This window comes from Haliotis rufescens, unplaced genomic scaffold (genome assembly GCF_023055435.1).
Source record: "Haliotis rufescens isolate VD_foot unplaced genomic scaffold, xgHalRufe1.0.p SCAF_13, whole genome shotgun sequence".
In the NCBI taxonomy this organism is placed as follows: domain Eukaryota; kingdom Metazoa; phylum Mollusca; class Gastropoda; order Lepetellida; family Haliotidae; genus Haliotis; species Haliotis rufescens.
The window spans coordinates 40943739-40967483 of NW_025963813.1; the positions used below are offsets into that span (position 1 = coordinate 40943739).

At 40.9% G+C, this 23745-nt stretch overlaps 1 protein-coding gene across 5 annotated transcripts in view; it reads left to right on the forward strand.

The window, feature by feature from the left end:
- Positions 1–979: 979 nt before the first annotated feature.
- LOC124122486 (serine/threonine-protein phosphatase 6 regulatory ankyrin repeat subunit B-like) overlaps positions 980–23745 on the forward strand; it is a 58958-nt gene continuing 36192 nt past the window's right edge. For 2 of the 5 annotated variants that reach the window (XM_048394636.1, XM_048394640.1), the window contains exons 1-2: positions 980–1059; positions 10420–10498. The gene's annotated coding sequence lies outside the window, so the exon portion shown is untranslated. Of the gene's footprint in view, positions 1060–10419; positions 10499–23514; positions 23532–23745 lie in introns of those variants that run through there. The other 3 variants (XM_048394637.1, XM_048394639.1, XM_048394638.1) reach the window with 3 other exon arrangements.

Consider the following 23745-nt stretch of genomic DNA (forward strand, 5'->3'; position numbering starts at 1 on the left):
GTAATGCTCCTGTAATAGTATATATAACATATACATCAGTAATGTAAAGCGTGATATTAAAATACATGAAATCAACACAATTCAAACTCGTGTCCCAAGGCACTTCCCAGCCATTAGTAGATTAAAGCATTATGGTTACATTCTCCTTTTAAACAAGAGAACGATATTAATTGTTAATTCGTTCTATGATTTATTCAAGTATATATAGTTCTTATGACAACATTATATTATTGACTTTACATTTCATTGTGCTGTAGCCATAATTGCGGAGGAACTTTTCATTCATGGCCTGGTAATAACTCAACATTTTATTATATGCCTTTGCGTAAAGTACACTTTGAAAAGTAAATATATGAAAGGCCTAAGAGCAGTGTCACATGTCTTGTGTCATTTAAGAGTTGTATCTGTTCTGGGTGTTGTCTCAGCACTATTCCAGCCTATGGCAGTCGCATCTTAATAATCGAGTCTGGAACAGATAATCCAGTGATATTATGATCAATACTCCAATCCGTGGATGGCAAACAATCAACCATGTCAACAAGCTGACCACCAATCCATTACGTTGCCTCTTACAATTAGAAAGCGTTTGCCCTAAAATTCTGATTCTCCACAATATAAATATTTACATCTTCGATGATTCGTATAGGATCAAACAATGTACTTGAATATCGTGTTACCCGTGTTTATTCATCTATGATATTTCTTAAATCCTTACTCCTTACTTGCATTTAAATCTCCAACACTTGTACTGTTGTTTGTTATATCAAGGGAACTGTCAATACTTATATATATATATATATATATATACTTAATATCAATTCTATCAATTTTGAATTCTATCAATTTCATAAATTGAATATCTTCCCTGTACCTGTCGACTGTAGGACGTCACGTGTTTTCTCTCTTTCTTTTTGTCTGTTTGAATGCACAGATATAACACGCATCACATACCGCATGGGATGGGCTCAGCCAGTCTTGTCAGGTGACAACAGCAAATAGGCTGCAACTGGCGCAATGCACTGCATTTAGAGCTTCAACTGGTGTGTTTGGTCACGGCTGGTAAGTAAGGCTCTTCTTTCTGTTATACTGTTACAAGTTTGTAAAAGATGTGTGCGTGTGTGTGTGTGTGTGTGTGTGTGTGTGTGTGTGCGCGTGTGTGTGTGTGCGCGTGTGTGTGTGTGTGTTGGGGGGGGGGGGGGTTTCGAAGATTCATTGTCATTATGCTCTATGATGTAATATGATATAGTCACGTCCTGGAAAATATTCCGGTTGCAAGTTATACCTGAGATTTTCTTCGACATAAACTTTTTCCTTGAATATATTTTCAAGACCTACGTTCGACCCCCACCCTCATTTAGTAGGCGCACATTCGTTTTGTTGGTATGGATATGTAGCATTATATATAATTCTCATTGTGTTATTTTCATGAGAAATGTCTTTATGAATTATTTAGTGTGACGTTAGTTCTACGATAGGTACACGAAGTCAATGAAGTTTGAAAATAAATGTCGGTGATGATATAAACCTGAAAATAATAATAATAAACCTTGATTCGAAATCGGACATGATACACGCCTATGACCTCAAACTTTTTACCGGGAACTTGTTCCATAAAAGGAATAACTCATGAATATTAATGACCCAACGACCTAGTTTTGCGAGATTCGTAGAAGTGAGCTCTGCTGTAGTTCCTTCACATTTGCACATTGTATAAAAAATTAATACTCACAATACTCATTTTGAATACACAAAATGGTAGTTCGTAATACGGGTCTATTTACGTAGAACATAATCTCTGCAACAAGTCCGATTTGTTTCGAATGTTGGCCAAGCTCGAACTTTAGATTAGACAAGCGGAGTTAGCTTCATTCTCGAATCATCAATAATGCGGCTTCCCCTACATTTATGCCATCTTCATCCAAATCTTGCGCTCTTCCATGGATAAGAGCCATGTAATATGAATATGTGCAGCATGTTGTATTCATAGACTTCCATACTTTCTTTTTCTGTCAAATGTGTGTCGTTGACTGCGTAATTATCCACGATCAGTCTTCTCATTTTGATTCTCATGTTCAGGAAACTGATTTACATCACGTGACAGATTGCAAACACGTGTTTTTTTATGTTACCTTTTCCTTTCAAATTCATTCAATTTCATTTACTATTTCTTCTGAAAAGTAACATTAAATGTAAATGTTTATCCTACCTTAACTTCATTTATGTAGCCTTAATTTAATTATAAATATTATTGGGTTCCACCATTTATATATATTTTAGCTGTCCATATTTATCGCTGTTGGAATTATAACATATATTCATTGATAATTCTGTCCGAGTGGATAACTCTGTGTTGAATATCATGCCAGGTGGTGGAATGTTTCATCAGGATTCCATTCCCCCAGAACACTTTCCCAGCTGAAGGTTTCATCGCTTACATACTCGTGTTCAGTTTCCAGTTTTATAAAAAACAGCCGATCAGTAAGGCTAGGTCCCTATTATCATGTTTGTGTTCACGAATCCATTCCTATTTTCGTATTAGAAGTTTACACTGCTTTAGATCGGGCTGAGATTATATTTCCGTGTGCATAACCACCGGTCCTTGACAAGCCTTTCGACCTGGTTACACACCTGTGTGAACAATACAGGCATTCAAAGCAAAACAGGTTTCAAATATCACAACAAAGATTATGTTGTTAGGTGGTAGAATTCCGGGAAAAAGGAGTTACTGTACACAGAAGCCTGTCATATAGGTAGACTGTTGCTGGACAAACAACCTAACATGCTTCTGGCATAATCTGAATCGTACAACGGACTCTGATTCCTGCAGACATTTCTGTAGTTGAAGTTGACACTCCATGATAAGACTTAAATACTGTTAAAGCGGCGTTAAATCCAATTCACTTACTCACTATCAATGCATATAATTTCAAAGATATACTAAACGCCACGTCATTATACTTATCTCCACTATGTATGTTTTCAACAACCATATGAATCCCCGCCATGCGTCAAGTTGCGTATATATAACCGAACCTTGATATCTCGAACCCCGTTACCTTGAAAATATCGATATCTCGAACCTATTGTCCGGTCCCGATCGCCCCACGATAGAAAATCCATGTAGATTTAATAAATATGATTTACCTCCTGTTACTTTGTACTGGCGCGGTATTAACATAAGTCAGGTGACTTATTTACCAATCCAGGTTCATTTATTGAATAATACTATGTTTAAATCACATATGTTAGATGGTAACACCACGCAATAGTTCAGTTTAAAGCAGCGTTAGTCCCAACCCTCTTTATAACTGTAAAGTGTGCACCGGTGTGGTAGTTTAAGACAACCCGGTTTCAAAAAGGAAGGTATCTTATTCATGTGTACCAGCTATGTTTCATCAAAGAACTCTGCGCAACCGACTGTTTGAGCACGGCCTCTCTCTCGCTCGGTCACACACTGCATGTAACTATGTAGGCCAGCATGCACCAGGTGTCACTTCCTTGTCGCTTCACAATACGCAAGATATTTAAACACACAGCGTAATACACCAGTGGTCGTTTATATTGAGGTTTCGGGGTATTCGGGGTATTGATGTCTGTGTTCTCTGTAAATGAGAAGTGTCGGTGTAGCCTTGTGGTTAACAAATTCGCTCGTAACACCGACGAACATGGTTTGATTCACCACATGGTCGTGAACCGCATCTTCAACACATGAAGACCCGGGTTAGAATATATTTGTTTGTTTATTTGTTGTTTAACGCAGCAATATTCCCGCTATATGATGGCGGTCTGTAAACAATCGAGTCTGGACCATACAATTCAGGGATCGACATCATGAGCATCGATCCACGCAATTGGGATACTCTGACATGTATCAACCAAGTCAGCGAGCCTGACCACCCGATCCCGTTAGTCGCCTTTTACCACAAGCATAGTCGCCTTTTACGGCAAGCATGGATTCCTTAAGACCTATTCTAACCCGGATCTTCACGGGTCGGTCTATGTATGAGCGACGACATATGTGAATCTCTTGTCAACTGAAAGTTAACTCATTATCATCTCGTTCAGTTGCTGCTTTCGGTAGACCCTTGCACCCTTTATTGGTCAGGGTAACTGTACCTTTGCCTGAAAAAGTTTTATCTCAGAGTCACTTCCTTTTTAATACTACATCATGAAAATGTAACCAAAGCATAGTAACTCTCAATGGCAGAAAAAAGAAACCTTTTCTTCGAAGAAGCCAAATTCAAAACAAACGTCAAAATATTTTGTTAAGTTACTTTCTTCAGATAATTGATTGTTCTTATAAGTTCATGCTTTTGGAAGGTTTTGTATCATTTAATTGATGAATGATATTTTGTGGACGATTTTTGTCAGTTTCAGTAGTGAAATTGTTCTGTGTTTAGCAACTGCTCTTCTGATTCGTCGTCTCGTTTACAGCTCAAGAGTACTGGAAGAACATTCTTACAATTATGACTTCATTTCTCGGTGACTCTGCTTGATCTACTGTGTCACAGCCACGGGTGTCACTGGTCGTGAGTTACTTGCCGGCCTGTCTTTCTTCTTAAACATCAGGCGTCTTTTTAACTCTGAGCTCCCATTGTGTTAATTTTATTTCTTTTCACCATTTTCTCAAATCAGAACCCGGGACATAAAATGACATTCTCCTCTTTTCTTTTGCAAGATAGGACTCCAATTATCTTTCTTTCTTCCTTTCTGTTTTGTCTTTCCCCTTCTCTACATTGGTTTTACCCATTTCTGAAACGTACAATTTTTGTCCATGTAAATATTGATCTTTGTAACGTAGGATACCCCATAAAGGTAATGTACATAACCACAACAATAGTGATAACTGATTAGGGGGCAGTCGGGTAGCCTAGTGGTTAAAGCTTTCGCTAGTTACGCCGAAGACCCAGGTTAGATTCCCGACATTGGTACAATGTGTGAAGCCAATTTCTGGTGTCTCCCGCCGTGATATTGCTGGAACATTGCTAAAAGCGGCGTAAAACCGAACACGGTCCCTCTCTCACTGATAACTGATTAGCAATTGCAGGGAATGCTTTCATAATGTGCGTTCTACAGACAAAGTATGTCTAACTTTCAACTTATGAATAATACAAATAATAAAATCAATGTACAAATTTTATTAAAGAGTGAGATTTACTTTTAAAAGGTTCCTTTAGAAAGTTATGTTATATTTGCGAGAGAGAACACTAAAGTTTCTTAAACCACCCTTGATCGGAGTAAGACATCATTTTCAGCAAACCAATCGGGATTGGGTGATCAGGCTCGTTTACGTGGTTGATTGTATGTCATAGTTCGATGATCATATTGCCAGACTCAATTATTTAAAGACCCCCGTCATATAGATGCAATATTGCCGAGTGTGGCGTTAAATAACAAAAAGACGTTCCTTAAAGCAGAATTTCATTGATAAAAATGGTGTATTATTAAAAGTATTTGAAGAAGCGCCTGCCAGTAGGCTGGTAGATTTTATTTTGTGCCCGTTGTTACAAACTTGTATGGGTTTTTGTGTCCGGCAGTAAATTTGTGTGTCAATGTATTTATCACAATAAGCTGCTGTTTTTTAATTGGTTCTGAAGAGTTAAGTCAGGGCCCACAGCTTCTGAAATCTTTTTCTTATTTTAAACACTGATAATTTATCAATTAATCGTTACAAGTGACTGTTTACAAGTGACGAAGAATTGACACATTCTACATTCAGGAAAACGTAAAAATCAAGGTCTTCATTTGTGAAAATGTCCGTTACTAATGGTAACCATGTATAAACTCTAATCAAGAAAAGCAAGAGTCATGCTCACCCATTCTTGTCAAATGCAATTATTCAGACGTTTTCTCGACTTTTGGGGAAGTATCATAAAACTAATTAAGAAAGGAGAGAAATAGTCTCAATATCTTTTTTTTGGTGTAATATGTAACTTATGCATGCAACTTCAAATGAAGTCATATACACAGGTGACGTACATCACAGTCTTATCAATTCTTCATTCTCAAATCACCTACTACGGCGGAAGAGCATATATTTATAACAATTACAACACAACTAATAACATGAGCACAATGGCGGTTACGGTCTACATTTAGTTCCAACAGTCATATATTTGCAAATTATTTGGACAGGGTTTTTTTGTAAAAGAGAAACATTTAAGAAAAAGATGTGATATATTTAGATATTTAATTCAGAAATGTTTACATTTGAGTTTATATTGGAATTCGTCAGCAATCACTGAGGATAACGTTGAGAAAAATAATTTCTCTACTTGATGGTTTTCTACGGAATATATATCATATAACTGTTTGTTAAAGATGGAAAATGGAAGGTCCTTGTTAGGTAATACTGTAAAACGGAAAACATCAAGGCACGACAAACGACATATGGACTGTTAACAAATAGTACATACATTTTATATGAATGAATATACGTTCTCTACTTGATGGTTTTCTACGGAATATATATCATATAACTGTTTGTTAAAGATGGAAAATGAAAGGTCCTTGTTACGTAATACTGTAATATGGAAAAACGATGACATGCAAACATCAGGCACGACAAACGATATATGCACCGTGTCAGTTTTTCAGGAAGACAAATCAAATAATAGAATGTATCCAGTGTAACGTTATTTGTGGCAGAACTGTTAGAGTGCGTGCACATCTAGGTGGGAATTTTAAAAAACGACAGCAAGGTACATCAAATCTAGCAATATAATACATCTGTGTTTAAACTACCGGCAAAAAGAAAGCTTTCACTTTAGAAGTAATTGAATAAAAAGCAAAAAGCTGGTACAGGTTTGAACCCCCGCAGAAAACATTCGCCCAAATGCAACATGACCACAACCACAACGCAGATTTTCGAACGCAGCTTTCCAAATCATGCATTGTTGAAAACGTACAAAACCTGATTTTGAGACATTGGTCCAAATGCACGTGCATGATTATGGCATAAATACCGACGTTGGACAGAGCAGGCATTCAGTAAGCAAAAAAACGCCAAGAATATGCCCAGACTTACACAGAGCGATCGGTATGGCCAATATTGGGGCTACTCAACGTCGGATAGCCAGAACCTTTAACTGCTCCAAGACCACCATCAGCAAGTTGATATTCCGCTACCAACAGACAGGACAGACTCAAGACCGGCCATGATCGGGAAGACCAAGAGTGACAACACCAGCCGACGACCGCTACATCCGGCAGATTCACCTCCGAAACATTATGTGTAACGGCGACGTCAACGGCGGCAACAGCACTAGGGCATGCCATCAGTAGACGAACAGTCCTTCGACGACTTCATACGGCTGGTATACGAGCCTACCGACCCTTCCGTGGAATGGCCTTGACCCGTCTACACCGTCAACGCAGACTGCAATGGTCACGAACTGTACGTCGGTGGCAGCGACGTGACTTTGGCGAGAGTGCTCTTTACAGATGATAGTCGGTTCTGTCTGTTCAGGTTCAACGGCAGAGTTTGAGTTTTTCGACGAAGGGGAGAGCGACTGGCGCCAAACTGCATTAGAGAAGTTCACCCGTTTGGAGGTGGAGGCGTCATGGTATGGGGTGGTATTTGTGGCCAGATTACAACACTGCTGGTTATCATCCGAGGAAACCTGAATGCTGAGCGATACAGGGATTAAGTGTTGAGACCTGTTGTGGTGCCCTTTATTCAACATCAGCCAAGAGGATTAATTTTGCAACAAGACAACGCAAGGCCTCACACCGCCCGAATTGTTCAAAACTACCTGAACAACGTTAACGTCAACGTATTGCCTTGGCCACCTTGTTCTCCAGACATGAACCCCATTGAACATCTCTGGGATCATCTTGATCGTCAGCTGAGACAACATGTACCGCCTCCAGCGAACCGACAGGAACTTGAACAGACTCTATTGAACTTATGGAACAGATTTCCTGTTGACGTTATCCGCCGACTGACGACGTAAATGAGGAGGCGTGTGTTGGCGTGCATGGATGCCCAGGGTGGTCACACTCGCTATTGATGACGTGTTACCTGACTACTGTGTCATTAATGGACTCTTCATGCACTTTTTAAATGAACTCTGATTTGTGTAATTTTTAATTTGGACCCCTTGACTCTTTCTTTGTGTATTGCGGAGAATGCAATATCAGCATTACAATGCATTTTCATTCAAATTCATGGAAAAGGATTTCTGTATATAAATTAATCATCATAAATCTCACATATGCCTTTGTTTTAGGTGTTTGGTCAAGTGAAGTCGGTGAAAACTTTCTTTTGCCCGGTAGTTTAGTAAAGAATAAACGTCATATGAGTATGTAATTGATGTGATCCCACATTTAATGCACACTACACCCTGAAATTACCAAGGTCTGCGTACAGCATACAGCAAAAATGCAACGATTCATTGAGAATCATTCGTGACCAAATCGTCACATTTCGGGAATGTAGAATCAAGTCCCTCTCGACAGCTTCGATATTGGCGTACTAAAACGTACACGAACTTCTTCAAACTTGCTTGAAACAATTATAAAAGGAGTTTGTATCATATGACTGAATCTATCCTTTCTAGACAGCGTTGACAAATAGTATATATATTTTATATGAATTAATTACAATACAATTGCCATATCCGCCATGTCTAGAGATGTATAGAAATAATTCTAAATATACTGAGTCAAATTAAAAACTTCACATTTTTAAAAGTAATCCCATATATGATATACAACGGACAAATGTATCAGAAAGGTAATTTGTAATCATTAATGTCCAAAGAAGGATTTTAATTAACGGTGGTAACCATAATTTGTTCCAAGCACCTACGGTATTTGGTAATAACATCAACAAATTAAATCATAAGTCCCAAGCACAAGAATCTGATGGCACACAAGTTCAGTAGCGTGTATGGCCACCATGTGCGTTGACAACTGCCACACAACGCCTCCGCATGGACCTTGTGATGCTTGTGAACACATGATTGGGAAGACGACGCCATTGTTGCTGCAAAATGGTGCCAAGATCTTGCAAATTCTGTGGTTGATTATGGAGAGTGCGCAGACTTCTGCCAAGAGCATCCCAGACGTGTTCGATGGGATTGAGGTCGGTAGACCTTGACGGCCAGTCCATGACGTTGACTCCCGCATCCCGAAATTCCTTGTCAAATTTGCTGTGTGGGGTCCGGCATTGTCGTGTTGGAAGATCAAACCGGGTCCATGTGCTGCCATAAAAGGCAGAAGTTCTGGTGCCAGTACCTAGTCGCGGTAAGCTGCAGCGTTGAGGTTGCCACGGATGACAAGAAGCCAGGAAAGTGCATTATCACAGAAAGCACCCAACACCATGACACTTCCGCCTCGAAATCTGTCAACTTCCTGTACACAACACTGGACGTAACGTTCATGACGGCGCCTCCACACCCTCGCCCTACCATCAGCAAATCGAAGATTAAATCGGGATTCATCACTGAAGACGACTTGATTCCAATTCCTCTGAGTCCATACTAAGTGTTGCTGTGCCCACAATTGACGTTGACGTCTGTGTAATTGAGTCAGAATCGGCCCGCAGTATGGCCGTCGTGCGTGAAGGTGAGCAGTTCTCAGACGGTTTCGAACAGTTTGCGCACTCAGTCTACCCCTAAACAGTTCATTTCTGGTTGATGTAGCCGTCAAAAATCGGTTACGGAGGTGACGTAAGACAATCTGACGATCCTCTGCATGTGTCGTCACACGTGGTCGACATGGCCGAGGGCGACCAGCGGTGGTACCCGTTTGCTGTAGACGCGTCTGTAAATCATAAACAGTCCGTCGACTACAACCAATCGTCCTTGCGACTTCAGCTACGGACGTTCCCGCCTGCAACATGCCGATGGCACGTTCACGTTGCACATTTGAAAGGCGTGGCATGATAAATGGCTGTACAAAAATTGTTTTCTTGTGTTTTTCTTTTTTTGTTAATGACTGCTATTCAAAAAAGATGTTAAGAGACATTTTCGGGCTGTTAGACCGAAAACGTCTTGCCACAGACTGCTGACTTGCCTGGCCAAGTCTCGATTATGTACGAGCAGCCGTCATTTAGATGGAATTATGCTCAGTGTGGTGTTAAATAACAAACAAGCTTTAATGTACCCAGCATGTTCAAATTAATGTGTTAAGAAAAAAGGAACAATTACAGTCTTATTAACTAATGTAAAGACACGTAGCTGAGTACAAAGTAGCATCTTCCCATAAAAGTCCAATTTAAACCTTGCCCAACTAGGCTGGAATTGTGGAGTTATATTTTGCCTGGACTAACAACTCCATGCACAGTTCAGTCAAAATCGCTTCATAAACAACATGGCTAGCTGGTATACATTAACTTTATACCCCAAAGCAATGTCTGAGAAAAAGAAATATTTATAGATTGTATTTCTTAATACAAGTTTTCATTTGATACAGGTGTCTGACACGCAATATTATAGGCTTGTGCCGTTTCGACGTATGGCTGCTTTCGAGGAGGGGACGAGCCTTGATGTAGGTAAGGGAAACATGCGAGTGGTGACAAATGATTGAGAATAAGTAATAAGACTAATGTGAATACAGTCTTCCAGGTGTTAGATATTTAATGAAACAGAAATGTGGGATCCTCAGTTGACTGGTCTCTAAGTGTATCTTTGGAAGAATGATGCTCTCCATATGCTATGTAAAACACCTTTTGAACTTTACTACATACAAAGCAACAGTCAAATCGGATTAGCATTGTCACATTAACCACATAAATGAAGTAGTCATTACCTAAACAGGTCTTCCTCAATGCAGTGGACAAAGATGTTGGCTCTCATTACGGCACGGGTTTATTTCCATGGATTCATATAACTGAAAACGGCTCGTCTCTTTGTAACTGTAACAAACTCTTGGTACGTGTCATTTGTCTTCTCCGAGAGAGATACACATCAATTCTAAATGTTTTCCTATCATAAGTGTATGCCACCATGTCACGCACTCAAGCAAGTTTCCGTGTGCGATATTACAGTTTCTTATATTTGCTATGCCCCCGAAAGAAGAAACCGTTTGGATAACAAAAATAATCTGAATTTACTTGGCATCAACTGAAATAAGATGTGGAAAGATGTATGTTTTCTTCCCGTTGTGTCATCGATTAACGCCATATAGTATTACAGGACAAACAGACAGCATGCTTGGGGTCTTAGGCGTCGCAATTCGCTTTGAAGAGTTGCGCCTCTTAGGCGTTCAAGGATCCTAAGATCATGGGCAAGTGTTTTGTCAGCACCATACCGTACCCATGGTAAACTCACTCTCTCTCACACACTCTCTCTAACACACACTCTCTTTCTCTCACTCTCTCACACACTCTCTCTCACACTCTCTCGCATTCTCTCTCACACTATCTCTCTCACTCTCTCTCTCACTCCCTTTCTCTCACTCTCTCTCACCCTCTCTCAAAGACTCTCTCTCACTCTCTCTAATACTCTCTCTCTCACTCTCTCTATGACACATTCTCTCTCACAATCTCTCGCACTCTCTCTCACGCACGCTCTCTCTCTCTCTCACACTCTCTCACATTCTCTCTCACTTTCTCTCTAACACTCTCTCTCACTCTCTCTCCCACACACACGCACTCTCACTCTCTCTCTCTCTCTCACACACACACACACGCACACACTCTCTCTAACTCACTCTCTCTCCAAGGTGTGTGACACCCTGATATCAGCACACTGCTATGTACAAGTGTTAGATGAACAGCGACACAGGGTATGTTCGTGTGTGCAATGGCCTGTGAAAGAATCTATTTTAATGTGGTTTTAGTCAATGGGAAACACTTTGCGAGAAGTATTTGTATTCAGAGAGTTGGACATGTTTAGGCATTTTGAGCCGCATGAAAGGAACAGGTTTGTGGTACATTACATCTTCAGGAGAAGTGGCTATTCCCGAGGAAAGCATGACTCATTCGTCACGTCGATCCACAGTGATACGCAGGGAATTTAGTGAGTTTTATACCTCCTGTCACCTACACTGAATTGCCATTGTAAAGTTCACAAAATGGCCGCCGTATGAATTGCTATGAATATCAAAGAGAAAACACACGCAACTTACAGGGAGACAAAGTTTGCAACTGAGTAAATCAGACAGATAAACATGAATAATTGGTGTAACACTTTACAGTGTAATGCCACTGTTATCGTCAGTGTTATCTGAGACGCCCTGTTTATGTATCGGAACTATGATACCAACTGACCGGGGAAACTAGCCATGTTCCAATATAAGTGCGAAGTACATATTTTGGTAACAATAAATCTGCAGACTCTTTAAACTATTCAGGTGATATGTTTTCAGTTCAAAGTGATTTATTACATTTAGGGTGTTGAATGCTAACAAGAAATTCGCCTTTTGTGTAAGTGAGCTGAAATGGGTTTGAAGTTTTTACATTTTGTCCGATCAAATAGACTAGCAGACAGGAATCTCTGTGTAACGCCTCTGGGTGGATACATCGGATTTAGATTACTTTCACACCTGAAATGAAAACATCATGTAAAGGATATTATATAAAGTAAAAATGGAAAGTTAGAAGTTTAATTGATGATACTTTGCCATTAAATGTACAAAATATATTAATGCATTTCATTTCTACAAACAAATTTTGATTTTGATAACAATTTTGCTTTTAGGAATAAGCATGAAAATTATGCAATGTGAAACGTTTACCTATCTTTCCAAAGAGACACCGATTCGTTCGTTCATCGGGAAAAGCCAAGTAAACTAATGAGTCAGTTGCCATTCATCTCCTTCAACATTCATCTCCTCGGCAATGTTGTATTCGTAGGTCAACCCCGTCAAGTAGCGCGATCGTGTTCAAAGCATGACAGTATTGAAGTCAGTTGAAATGTTTGCTGGTACGATCCAAACATTCCATCGTGTTGTATAATTCCAAATCACTGTCACTGCCCCATGTACTGATGTGAGAAGTCGACTCTCTATATACATGTGTACATTGTATAATTCCCAATCACTGCCCCCTGTACTGATGTGACAAGTCGTCGACCCTCTACAGGAGTGCATTGTATAATTGCAAGTCACTGCCCCCTCTACTGATGTGACAAGTCGACTCTCTATATACATGTGTACATTGTATTATTCCCAATAACCGGCCCCTGTACTGATGTCACAAGTCGACTCTCTATTTACATGTGTACATTGTATAATTCCCAATCACTGCCACATGTACTGATGTGACAAGTCGACTCTCTACCTACATGTGTACATTGTATAATTCCCAGTCACCGCCCACTGTACTGATGTGACAAGTCGACTCTCTATATACATGTGTACATTGTATAATTCCCAATCACTGCCCCCTGTACTGATGTGACAAGTCGACTCTCTATATACATGTGTACATTGCATAAATCCAATCACCGCCCCCTGTACTGATGTGACAAGTCGACCCTCTACAGGAGTGCATTGTATAATTCCAAGTCACTGCCCCCTGTACTGATGTGACAAGTCGACTCTCTATATACATGTGTACATTGTATAATTCCCAATCACTGCCCCCTGTACTGATGTGACAAGTCGACTCTCTATATACATGTGTACATTGCATTAATCCAATCACCGCCCCCTCTACTGATGTGACAAGTCGACCCTCTACAGGAGTGCATTGTATAATTCCAAGTCACTGCCCCCTGTACTGATGTGTCAAGTCGACTCTCTACAGGAGTGCATTGTATAATTCCCAGTCACTGCCCCCTGTACTGATGTGACAAGTCGACTCTCTATATACATGTGTACATTGTATAATTCCCAATCACTGCCCCCTGTACTGATGTGACAAGTCGACTCTCTATATACATGTGTACATTGTATAATTCCCAATCACTGCCCCCTGTACTGATGTGACAAGTCGACTCTCTATATACATGTGTACATTGTATAATTCCCAGTCACTGCCCCCTGTACTGATGTGACAAGTCGTCGACCCTCTACAGGAGTGCATTGTATAATTGCAAGTCACTGCCCCCTCTACTGATGTGACAAGTCGACTCTCTTTATACATGTGTACATTGTATTATTCCCAATCACCGGCCCCTGTACTGATGTGACAAGTCGACTCTCTATTTACATGTGTACATTGTATCATTCCCAATCACTGCCACCTGTACTGATGTGACAAATCGACTCTCTACATAAATGTGTACATTGTATAATTCCCAGTCACCGCCCACTGTACTGATGTGACAAGTCGACTCTCTATATACATGTGTACATTGTATAATTCCCAATCACTGCCCCCTGTACTGATGTGACAAGTCGAATCTCTATATACATGTGTACATTGTATAAATCCAATCACCGCCCCCTGTACTGATGTGACAAGTCGACCCTCTACAGGAGTGCATTGTATAATTCCAAGTCACTGCCCCCTGTACTGATGTGACAAGTCGACTCTCTATATACATGTGTACATTGTATAATTCCCAATCACTGCCCCCTGTACTGATGTGTCAAGTCGACTCTCTACAGGAGTGCATTGTATAATTCCCAGTCACTGCCCCCTGTACTGATGTGACAAGTCGACTCTCTGTATACATGTGTACATTGTATAATTCCCAATCACTGCCCCCTGTACTGATGTGACAAGTCGACTCTCTATATACACGTGTACATTGTATAATTCCCAATCACTGCCCCCTGTACTGATGTGACAAGTTGACTCTCTATATACATGTGTACATTGTATAATTCCAAGTCACTGCCCCCTGTACTGATGTGACAAGTCGACTCTCCATTTACATGTGTACATTGTATAATTCCGAATTACAGCCTCCTGTACTGATGTGACAAGTCGACTCTCTATATACATGTGTACATTGTATAATTCCCAGTCACTGCCCCCTGTACTGATGTGACAAGTCGACTCTCTATTTACATGTGTACATTGTATAATTCCGAATTACAGCCTCCTGTACTGATGTGACAAGTCGACTCTCTATATACATGTGTACATTGTATTATTCCCAATCACCGCCCCATGTACTGATGTGACAAGTCGACCCTCTACAGGAGGGCATTGTATAATTCCCAGTCACTGCCCCATGTACTGAAATGACAAGTCGACTCTCTATTTACATGTGTACATTGTATAATTCCCAATCACCGCCCCCTGTACTGATGTGACAAGTCGACCCTCTACAGGAGTGCATTGTATAATTCCCAGTCACTGCCCCATGTACTGATGTGACAAGTCGACTCTCTATATACATGTGTACATTGTATAATTTCCAGTCACTGACCCCTGTACTGATGTGACAAGTCGACCCTCTACAGGAGTACATTGTATAATTCCCAGTCACTGCCCCCTGTACTGATGTGACAAGTCGACTCTCTGTATACATGTGTACATTGTATAATTCCCAATCACTGCCCCCTGTACTGATGTGACAAGTCGACTCTCTATATACATGTGTACATTGTATAATTCCCAATCACTGCCCCCTGTACTGATGTGACAAGTCGACTCTCTATATACATGTGTACATTGTATAAATCCAATCACCGCCCCCTGTACTGATGTGACAAGTCGACCCTCTACAGGAGTGCATTGTATAATTCCAAGTCACTGCCCCCTGTACTGATGTGACAAGTCGACTCTCTATATACATGTGTACATTGTATAATTCCCAATCACTGCCCCCTGTACTGATGTGTCAAGTCGACTCTCTACAGGAGTGCATTGTATAATTCCAAGTCACTGCCCCCTGTACTGATGTGACAAGTCGACTCTCTGTATACATGTGTACATTGTATAATTCCCAATCACTGCCCCCTGTACTGATGTGACAAGTCGACTCTCTATATACATGTGTACATTGTATAATTCCCAGTCACTGCCCCCTGTACTGATGTGACAAGTTGACTCTCTATATACATGTGTACATTGTATAATTCCCAGTCACTGCCCCCTGTACTGATGTGACAAGTCGACTCTCTATTTACATGTGTACATTGTATAATTCCGAATTACAGCCTCCTGTACTGATGTGACAAGTCGACTCTCTATATACATGTGTACATTGTATAATTCCCAGTCACTGCCCCCTGTACTGATGTGACAAGTCGACTCTCTATTTACATGTGTACATTGTATAATTCCGAATTACAGCCTCCTGTACTGATGTGACAAGTCGACTCTCTATATACATGTGTACATTGTATTATTCCCAATCACCGCCCCATGTACTGATGTGACAAGTCGACCCTCTACAGGAGGGCATTGTATAATTCCCAGTCACTGCCCCATGTACTGAAATGACAAGTCGACTCTCTATTTACATGTGTACATTGTATAATTCCTAATCACCGCCCCCTGTACTGATGTGACAAGTCGACCCTCTACAGGAAGGCATTGTATAATTCCCAATCACTGCCCCATGTACTGATGTGACAAGTCGACTCTCTATATACATGTGTACATTGTATAATTTCCAGTCACTGACCCCTGTACTGATGTGACAAGACGACCCTCTACAGGAGTACATTGTATAATTCCCAGTCACTGCCCCCTGTACTGATGTGAAAAGTCGACTCTCTATATACATGTGTACATTGTATAATTCCGAATTACAGCCTCCTGTACTGATGTGACAAGTCGACTCTCTATATACATGTGTACATTGTATAATTCCCAATCACTGCCCCCTGTACTGATGTGTCAAGTCGACTCTCTACAGGAGTGCATTGTATAATTCCCAGTCACTGCCCCCTGTACTGATGTGACAAGTCGACTCTCTATATACATGTGTACATTGTATAATTCCCAATCACTGCCCCCTGTACTGATGTGACAAATCGACCCTCTGCAGGAGTGTATTGTATAATTCCCAATCACCGCCCCCTGTACTGATGTGACAAGTCGAATCTCTATATACATGTGTACATTGTATAATTCCCAATCACCGCCCCCTGTACTGATGTGACAAGTCGACTCTCTATATACATGTGTACATTGTATAATTCCCAACCACCGCCCCCTGTACTGATGTGACAAGTCGACTCTCTATATTCATGTGTACATTTGATAATTCCAAATCACTGTCCCCTGTACTGATGTGTCAAGTCGACTCTCTATATACATGTGTACATTGTATAATTCCCAATCACTGCCCCCTGTACTGATGTGTCAAATCGACTCTCTACAGGAGTGCATTGTATAATTCCCAGTCACTGCCCCCTGTACTGATGTGTCAAGTCGACTCTCTATATACATGTGTACATTGTATAATTCCCAGTCACTGCCCCCTGTACTGACGTGACAAGTCGACACCCTCTATATATACATGTGTACATTGTATAATTCCCAATCACTGCCCCCTGTACTGATGTGTCAAGTCGACTCTCTATATACATGTGTACATTGTATAATTCCCAGTCACCGCCCCCTGTACTGATGTGTCAAGTCGACTCTCTATATACATGTGTACATTGTTTAATTCCCAATCACCGCCCCCTGTACTGATGTGACAAGTCGACTCTCTATATACATGTGTACGTTGTATAATTCCCAGTCACTGCCCCCTGTACTGACGTGACAAGTCGACTCTCTATATACGTGTTTACATCGTATATTCCCAATCACCGCCCCCTGGAATGGTGTGTCAAGTCGACTCTCTATATCCATGTGTACATTGTATAATTCCCAGTCACTGCACCCTGTACTGATGTGTCAAGTCGACTCTCTATATACATGTGAACATTGTTTAATTCCCAATCACCGCCCCCTGTACTGATGTGACAAGTCGACTCTCTATATACATGTGTACGTTGTATAATTCCCAGTCACTGCCCCCTGTACTGACGTGACAAGTCGACTCTCTATATACGTGTTTACATCGTATATTCCCAATCACCGCCCCCTGGAATGGTGTGTCAAGTCGACTCTCTATATACATGTGTACATTGTATAATTCCCAGTCACCGCCCAATGTACTGATGTTTCAAGTCGACTCTCTATATACATGTGTACATTGTTTAATTCCCAATCACCGCCCCCTGTACTGATGTGACAAGTCGACTCTCTATATACATGTGTACGTTGTATAATTCCCAATCACCGCCCCCTGTACTGATGTGACAAGTCGACTCTCTATATACATGTTTCCATTGTATAATTCCCAAGCACTGCCACCTATACTGACGTGACAAGTCGACACCCTCTATATACATGTGTACATCGTATATTCCGAATCACCGGCCCCTGTACTGATGTGACAAGTCGACTCTCTATATACATGTGTACATTGTATAATTCCGAATTACAGCCTCCTGTACTGATGTGACAAGTCGACTCTCTATATACATGTGTACATTGTATAATTCCCAATCACTGCCCCCTGTACTGATGTGTCAAGTCGACTCTCTACAGGAGTGCATTGTATAATTCCCAGTCACTGCCCTCTGTACTGATGTGACAAGTCGACTCTCTATATACATGTGTACATTGTATAATTCCCAATCACTGCCCCCTGTACTGATGTGACAAATCGACCCTCTACAGGAGTGTATTGTATAATTCCCAATCACCGCCCCCTGTACTGATGTGACAAGTCGAATCTCTATATACATGTGTACATTGGATAATTCCGAATTACAGCCTCCTGTACTGATGTGACAAGTCGACTCTCTATATACATGTGTACATTGTATAATTCCCAATCAGTGTCCCCTGTACTGATGTGTCAAGTCGACTCTCTATATACATGTGTACATTGTATAATTCCCAATCACCGCCCCCTGTACTGATGTGACAAGTCGACTCTCTATATAAATGTGTACATTGTATAATTCCCAACCACCGCCCCCTGTACTGATGTGACAAGTCGACTCTCTATATTCATGTGTACATTTTATAATTCCAAATCACTGTCCCCTGTAGTGATGTGTCAAGTCGACTCTCTATATACATGTGTACATTGTGTAATTCCCAATCACTGCCCCCTGTACTGATGTGTCAAATCGACTCTCTATATACATGTGCATTGTATAATTCCCAGTCACTGCCCCCTGTACTGATGTGTCAAGTCGACTCTCTATATACATGTGTACATTGTATAATTCCCAGTCACTGCCCCCTGTACTGACGTGACAAGTCGACACCCTCTATATACATGTGTACATTGTATAATTCCCAGTCACTGCCCCCTGTACTGATGTGACAAGTCGACTCTCTATATACATGTGTACGTTGTATAATTCCCAGTCACTGCCCCCTGTACTGATGTGACAAGTCGACTCTCTATATACATGTGTACGTTGTATAATTCCCAGTCACTGCCCCCTGTACTGACGTGACAAGTCGACTCTCTATATACGTGTTTACATCGTATATTCCCAATCACCGCCCCCTGGAATGGTGTGTCAAGTCGACTCTCTATATACATGTGTACATTGTATAATTCCCAGTCACCGCCCAATGTACTGATGTTTCAAGTCGACTCTCTATATACATGTGTACATTGTTTAATTCCCAATCACCGCCCCCTGTACTGATGTGACAAGTCGACTCTCTATATACATGTGTACGTTGTATAATTCCCAATCACCGCCCCCTGTACTGATGTGACAAGTCGACTCTCTATATACATGTTTCCATTGTATAATTCCCAAGCACTGCCACCTATACTGACGTGACAAGTCGACACCCTCTATATACATGTGTACATCGTATATTCCGAATCACCGGCCCCTGTACTGATGTGACAAGTCGACTCTCTATATACATGTGTACATTGTATAATTCCGAATTACAGCCTCCTGTACTGATGTGACAAGTCGACTCTCTATATACATGTGTACATTGTATAATTCCCAATCACTGCCCCCTGTACTGATGTGTCAAGTCGACTCTCTACAGGAGTGCATTGTATAATTCCCAGTCACTGCCCCCTGTACTGATGTGACAAGTCGACTCTCTATATACATGTGTACATTGTATAATTCCCAATCACTGCCCCCTGTACTGATGTGACAAATCGACCCTCTACAGGAGTGTATTGTATAATTCCCAATCACCGCCCCCTGTACTGATGTGACAAGTCGAATCTCTATATACATGTGTACATTGTATAATTCCGAATTACAGCCTCCTGTACTGATGTGACAAGTCGACTCTCTATATACATGTGTACATTGTATAATTCCCAATCAGTGTCCCCTGTACTGATGTGTCAAGTCGACTCTCTATATACATGTGTACATTGTATAATTCCCAATCACCGCCCCCTGTACTGATGTGACAAGTCGACTCTCTATATAAATGTGTACATTGTATAATTCCCAACCACCGCCCCCTGTACTGATGTGACAAGTCGACTCTCTATATTCATGTGTACATTTTATAATTCCAAATCACTGTCCCCTGTAGTGATGTGTCAAGTCGACTCTCTATATACATGTGTACATTGTGTAATTCCCAATCACTGCCCCCTGTACTGATGTGTCAAATCGACTCTCTATATACATGTGCATTGTATAATTCCCAGTCACTGCCCCCTGTACTGATGTGTCAAGTCGACTCTCTATATACATGTGTACATTGTATAATTTCCAGTCACTGCCCCCTGTACTGACGTGACAAGTCGACACCCTCTATATACATGTGTACATTGTATAATTCCCAGTCACTGCCCCCTGTACTGATGTGACAAGTCGACTCTCTATATACATGTGTACGTTGTATAATTCCCAGTCACTGCCCCCTGTACTGACGTGACAAGTCGACTCTCTATATACGTGTTTACATCGTATATTCCCAATCACCGCCCCCTGGAATGGTGTTTCAAGTCGACTCCCTATATCCATGTGTACATTGTTTAATTCCCAGTCACTGCCCCCTGTACTGATGTGTCAAGTCGACTCTCTATATACATTTGTACATTGTTTAATTCCCAATCACCGCCCCCTGTACTGATGTGACAAGTCGACTCTCTATATACATGTGTACGTTGTATAATTCCCAGTCACTGCCCCCTGTACTGACGTGACAAGTCGACTCTCTATATACGTGTTTACATCGTATATTCCCAATCACCGCCCCCTGGAATGGTGTGTCAAGTCGACTCTCTATATACATGTGTACATTGTATAATTCCCAGTCACCGCCCCATGTACTGATGTGTCAAGTCGACTCTCTATATACATGTGTACATTGTTTAATTCCCAATCACCGCCCCCTGTACTGATGTGACAAGTCGACTCTCTATATACATGTGTACGTTGTATAATTCCCAATCACCGCCCCCTGTACTGATGTGACAAGTCGACTCTCTATATACATGTTTCCATTGTATAATTCCCAAGCACTGCCACCTATACTGACGTGACAAGTCGACACCCTCTATATACATGTGTACATCGTATATTCTGAATCACCGGCCCCTGTACTGATGTGACAAGTCGACTCTCTATATACATGTGTACATCGTATATTCCGAATCACCGCCCCCTGTACTGATGTGACAAGTCGACTCTCTATATACATGTGTACATTGTATAATTCCCAATCAGTGTCCCCTGTACTGATGTGTCAAGTCGACTCTCTATATACATGTGTACATTGTATAATTCCCAATCACTGCCCCCTGTGCTGATGTGACAAGTCGACTCTCTATATACATGTGTACATCGTATATTCCGAATCACCGCCCCCTGTACTGATGTGACAAGTCGACTCTCTATATACATGTTTCACATTGTATAATTCCCAAGCACTGCCACCTGGACTGATGTGACAAGTCGACACCCTAATTATAATTATTGTTGTAGTACTAGTTGTGGCTGATATCATTCCATGGTAATTCAACTGGAATCATAGCTGATCTGTAGATAAGAACAGTGTATTAGAATGTCGTTTTGTGTAATCATGATTTAACTAGTACATCTCGAGCATCTCGGTTGCCAGTGGTGGTATTTTTTTGGCCTCAAATATCACTCGGGTTTAACTGGTAAAGAAGGAAGTTATTATTGAATGTACTTCATGATAAAAGATTAAACAACAAGAATAAGCTGGAATCGACTAGTTACACTACATAATACTTTAGAGAGGATGAACAAGTCAGTAACAACTGCTAAAAGATTCAATAAAACCCCAGGAGAGCAGCCATGTATCATCTGATCATCTAACAGTGATAATCATATAATTTTGGTACGATGTATTTACAAATTTATTAAAATATAGTAAAAAACTGTACAGGGCCTTTCATGTGAGTAAAACCCAGTGCTGTTGTTATAGAACATGATTTTATATCTCTACCTGTCACCAGTAGGATATGTTCTAGTTCTCCCTTTGGTTTGGATTGCACAGACGTGGCGCATTTGTATACAGTGGCCAAAACCGGTCTGGTCGTAAAGGATCAAAACCGACTTGGAGGTCTTGACGGGAAATGTAAGCCCTGGGAGAAGGGAAATTAGGGAGGGCGAAGACTCCCAAGGCTTACATTTCCCGTCAAGACCGAGAAGGAGGTTTTGATCTGACATATAAACCGTCAAATTAACTTAGAACCGTGTTAATGAATATCAATGATTCTCATATGACTGGTGTGTCTCGCTTTCATGAACGCTGTTTACGCGGCGGTAATCAATCGCACAAACGCAACGCACGTGCATTTGCTGCACGAGCGGGTTATATCTCGGTCAAGTACACGTGGTTTCATTCACTTGTGTTGGAGAAATGGCCGAGGAAGGGGAAGACCTTTTTATTACACAGTCCACATTTATCAATGAAATATCCGAAAGTAATGTTCGTGATGCTGATAAAGATGATGTAGACGGTTTTGCGTTTCGCTTTGGAGAGCCATTGTGTGAGCGGGAGATAGAACAAAAATGTGCCATACAGGTTCCCCAAACAACTCGGTATAAAAATACCGCGGTGAAGTTGATGAGCAAATGATCTGCGAAGTAACTGGTAGGTATAATTTAAAAAATATAAATATTAAGTAGAAAACACATTTCTCGGAAATTTTTCGGAGAAATCAGTCTACATGGTATTTTATTATTTGGGATGCTTGAAATTGCACGAAATGATCATTGGAACATTGCAGAAAGCCGTAAAATTCATTTGTTTTATCAACTGTTCGTAAGGTATCACAATGGTGATGCATACTTTTCACCTGCTATAAGTCTGGTGACCCTGATGACTGAAAATTTGCTGAAAACCGTTTAAATAAATCTGATTACCGCGATATGGCCACAAAATGTTGTATGTTTTGAAATGTTGATAGTATGTTCGAAAAACCTCATCTATATACTCTAGCAAGCGGGTCTAGCAAGCGGCATTCTGCTGGTAAGACCGGGCATTCTGCCGGTTATACTTGTGGGAAGGATAGCGGAGTTTACCTCCGCAAAGAAGAGACTGTCTGAACAATGGAGTGACGTCATCAAAGGTTTATAAATGTGACTTATTGTAATTGAAGGTAACACTATCAAGTCAGGGAATGGCGTAATGCGGTGCTGCAGTTAGAGCTAGTACTTGACTCACTGGCTGTGCTTGGTCACAGCTGGTAAGTATCGCTGATTCTTTTACTGATATACTGTTACAAGCTCGTAAATGATGTAATCATTATAACAAGTAAGCCCTCCATTCTTTCTTTTATGCAGTATATGTGGTAAGATTAAGAATGATGAACGCCTCATAGCTATTGGCATGCTTCAAACTCAACTAGAGGTGGCCAATATTTTCGACGTGTCTCAGTCCGAGATTGGCAGACTTTTGAA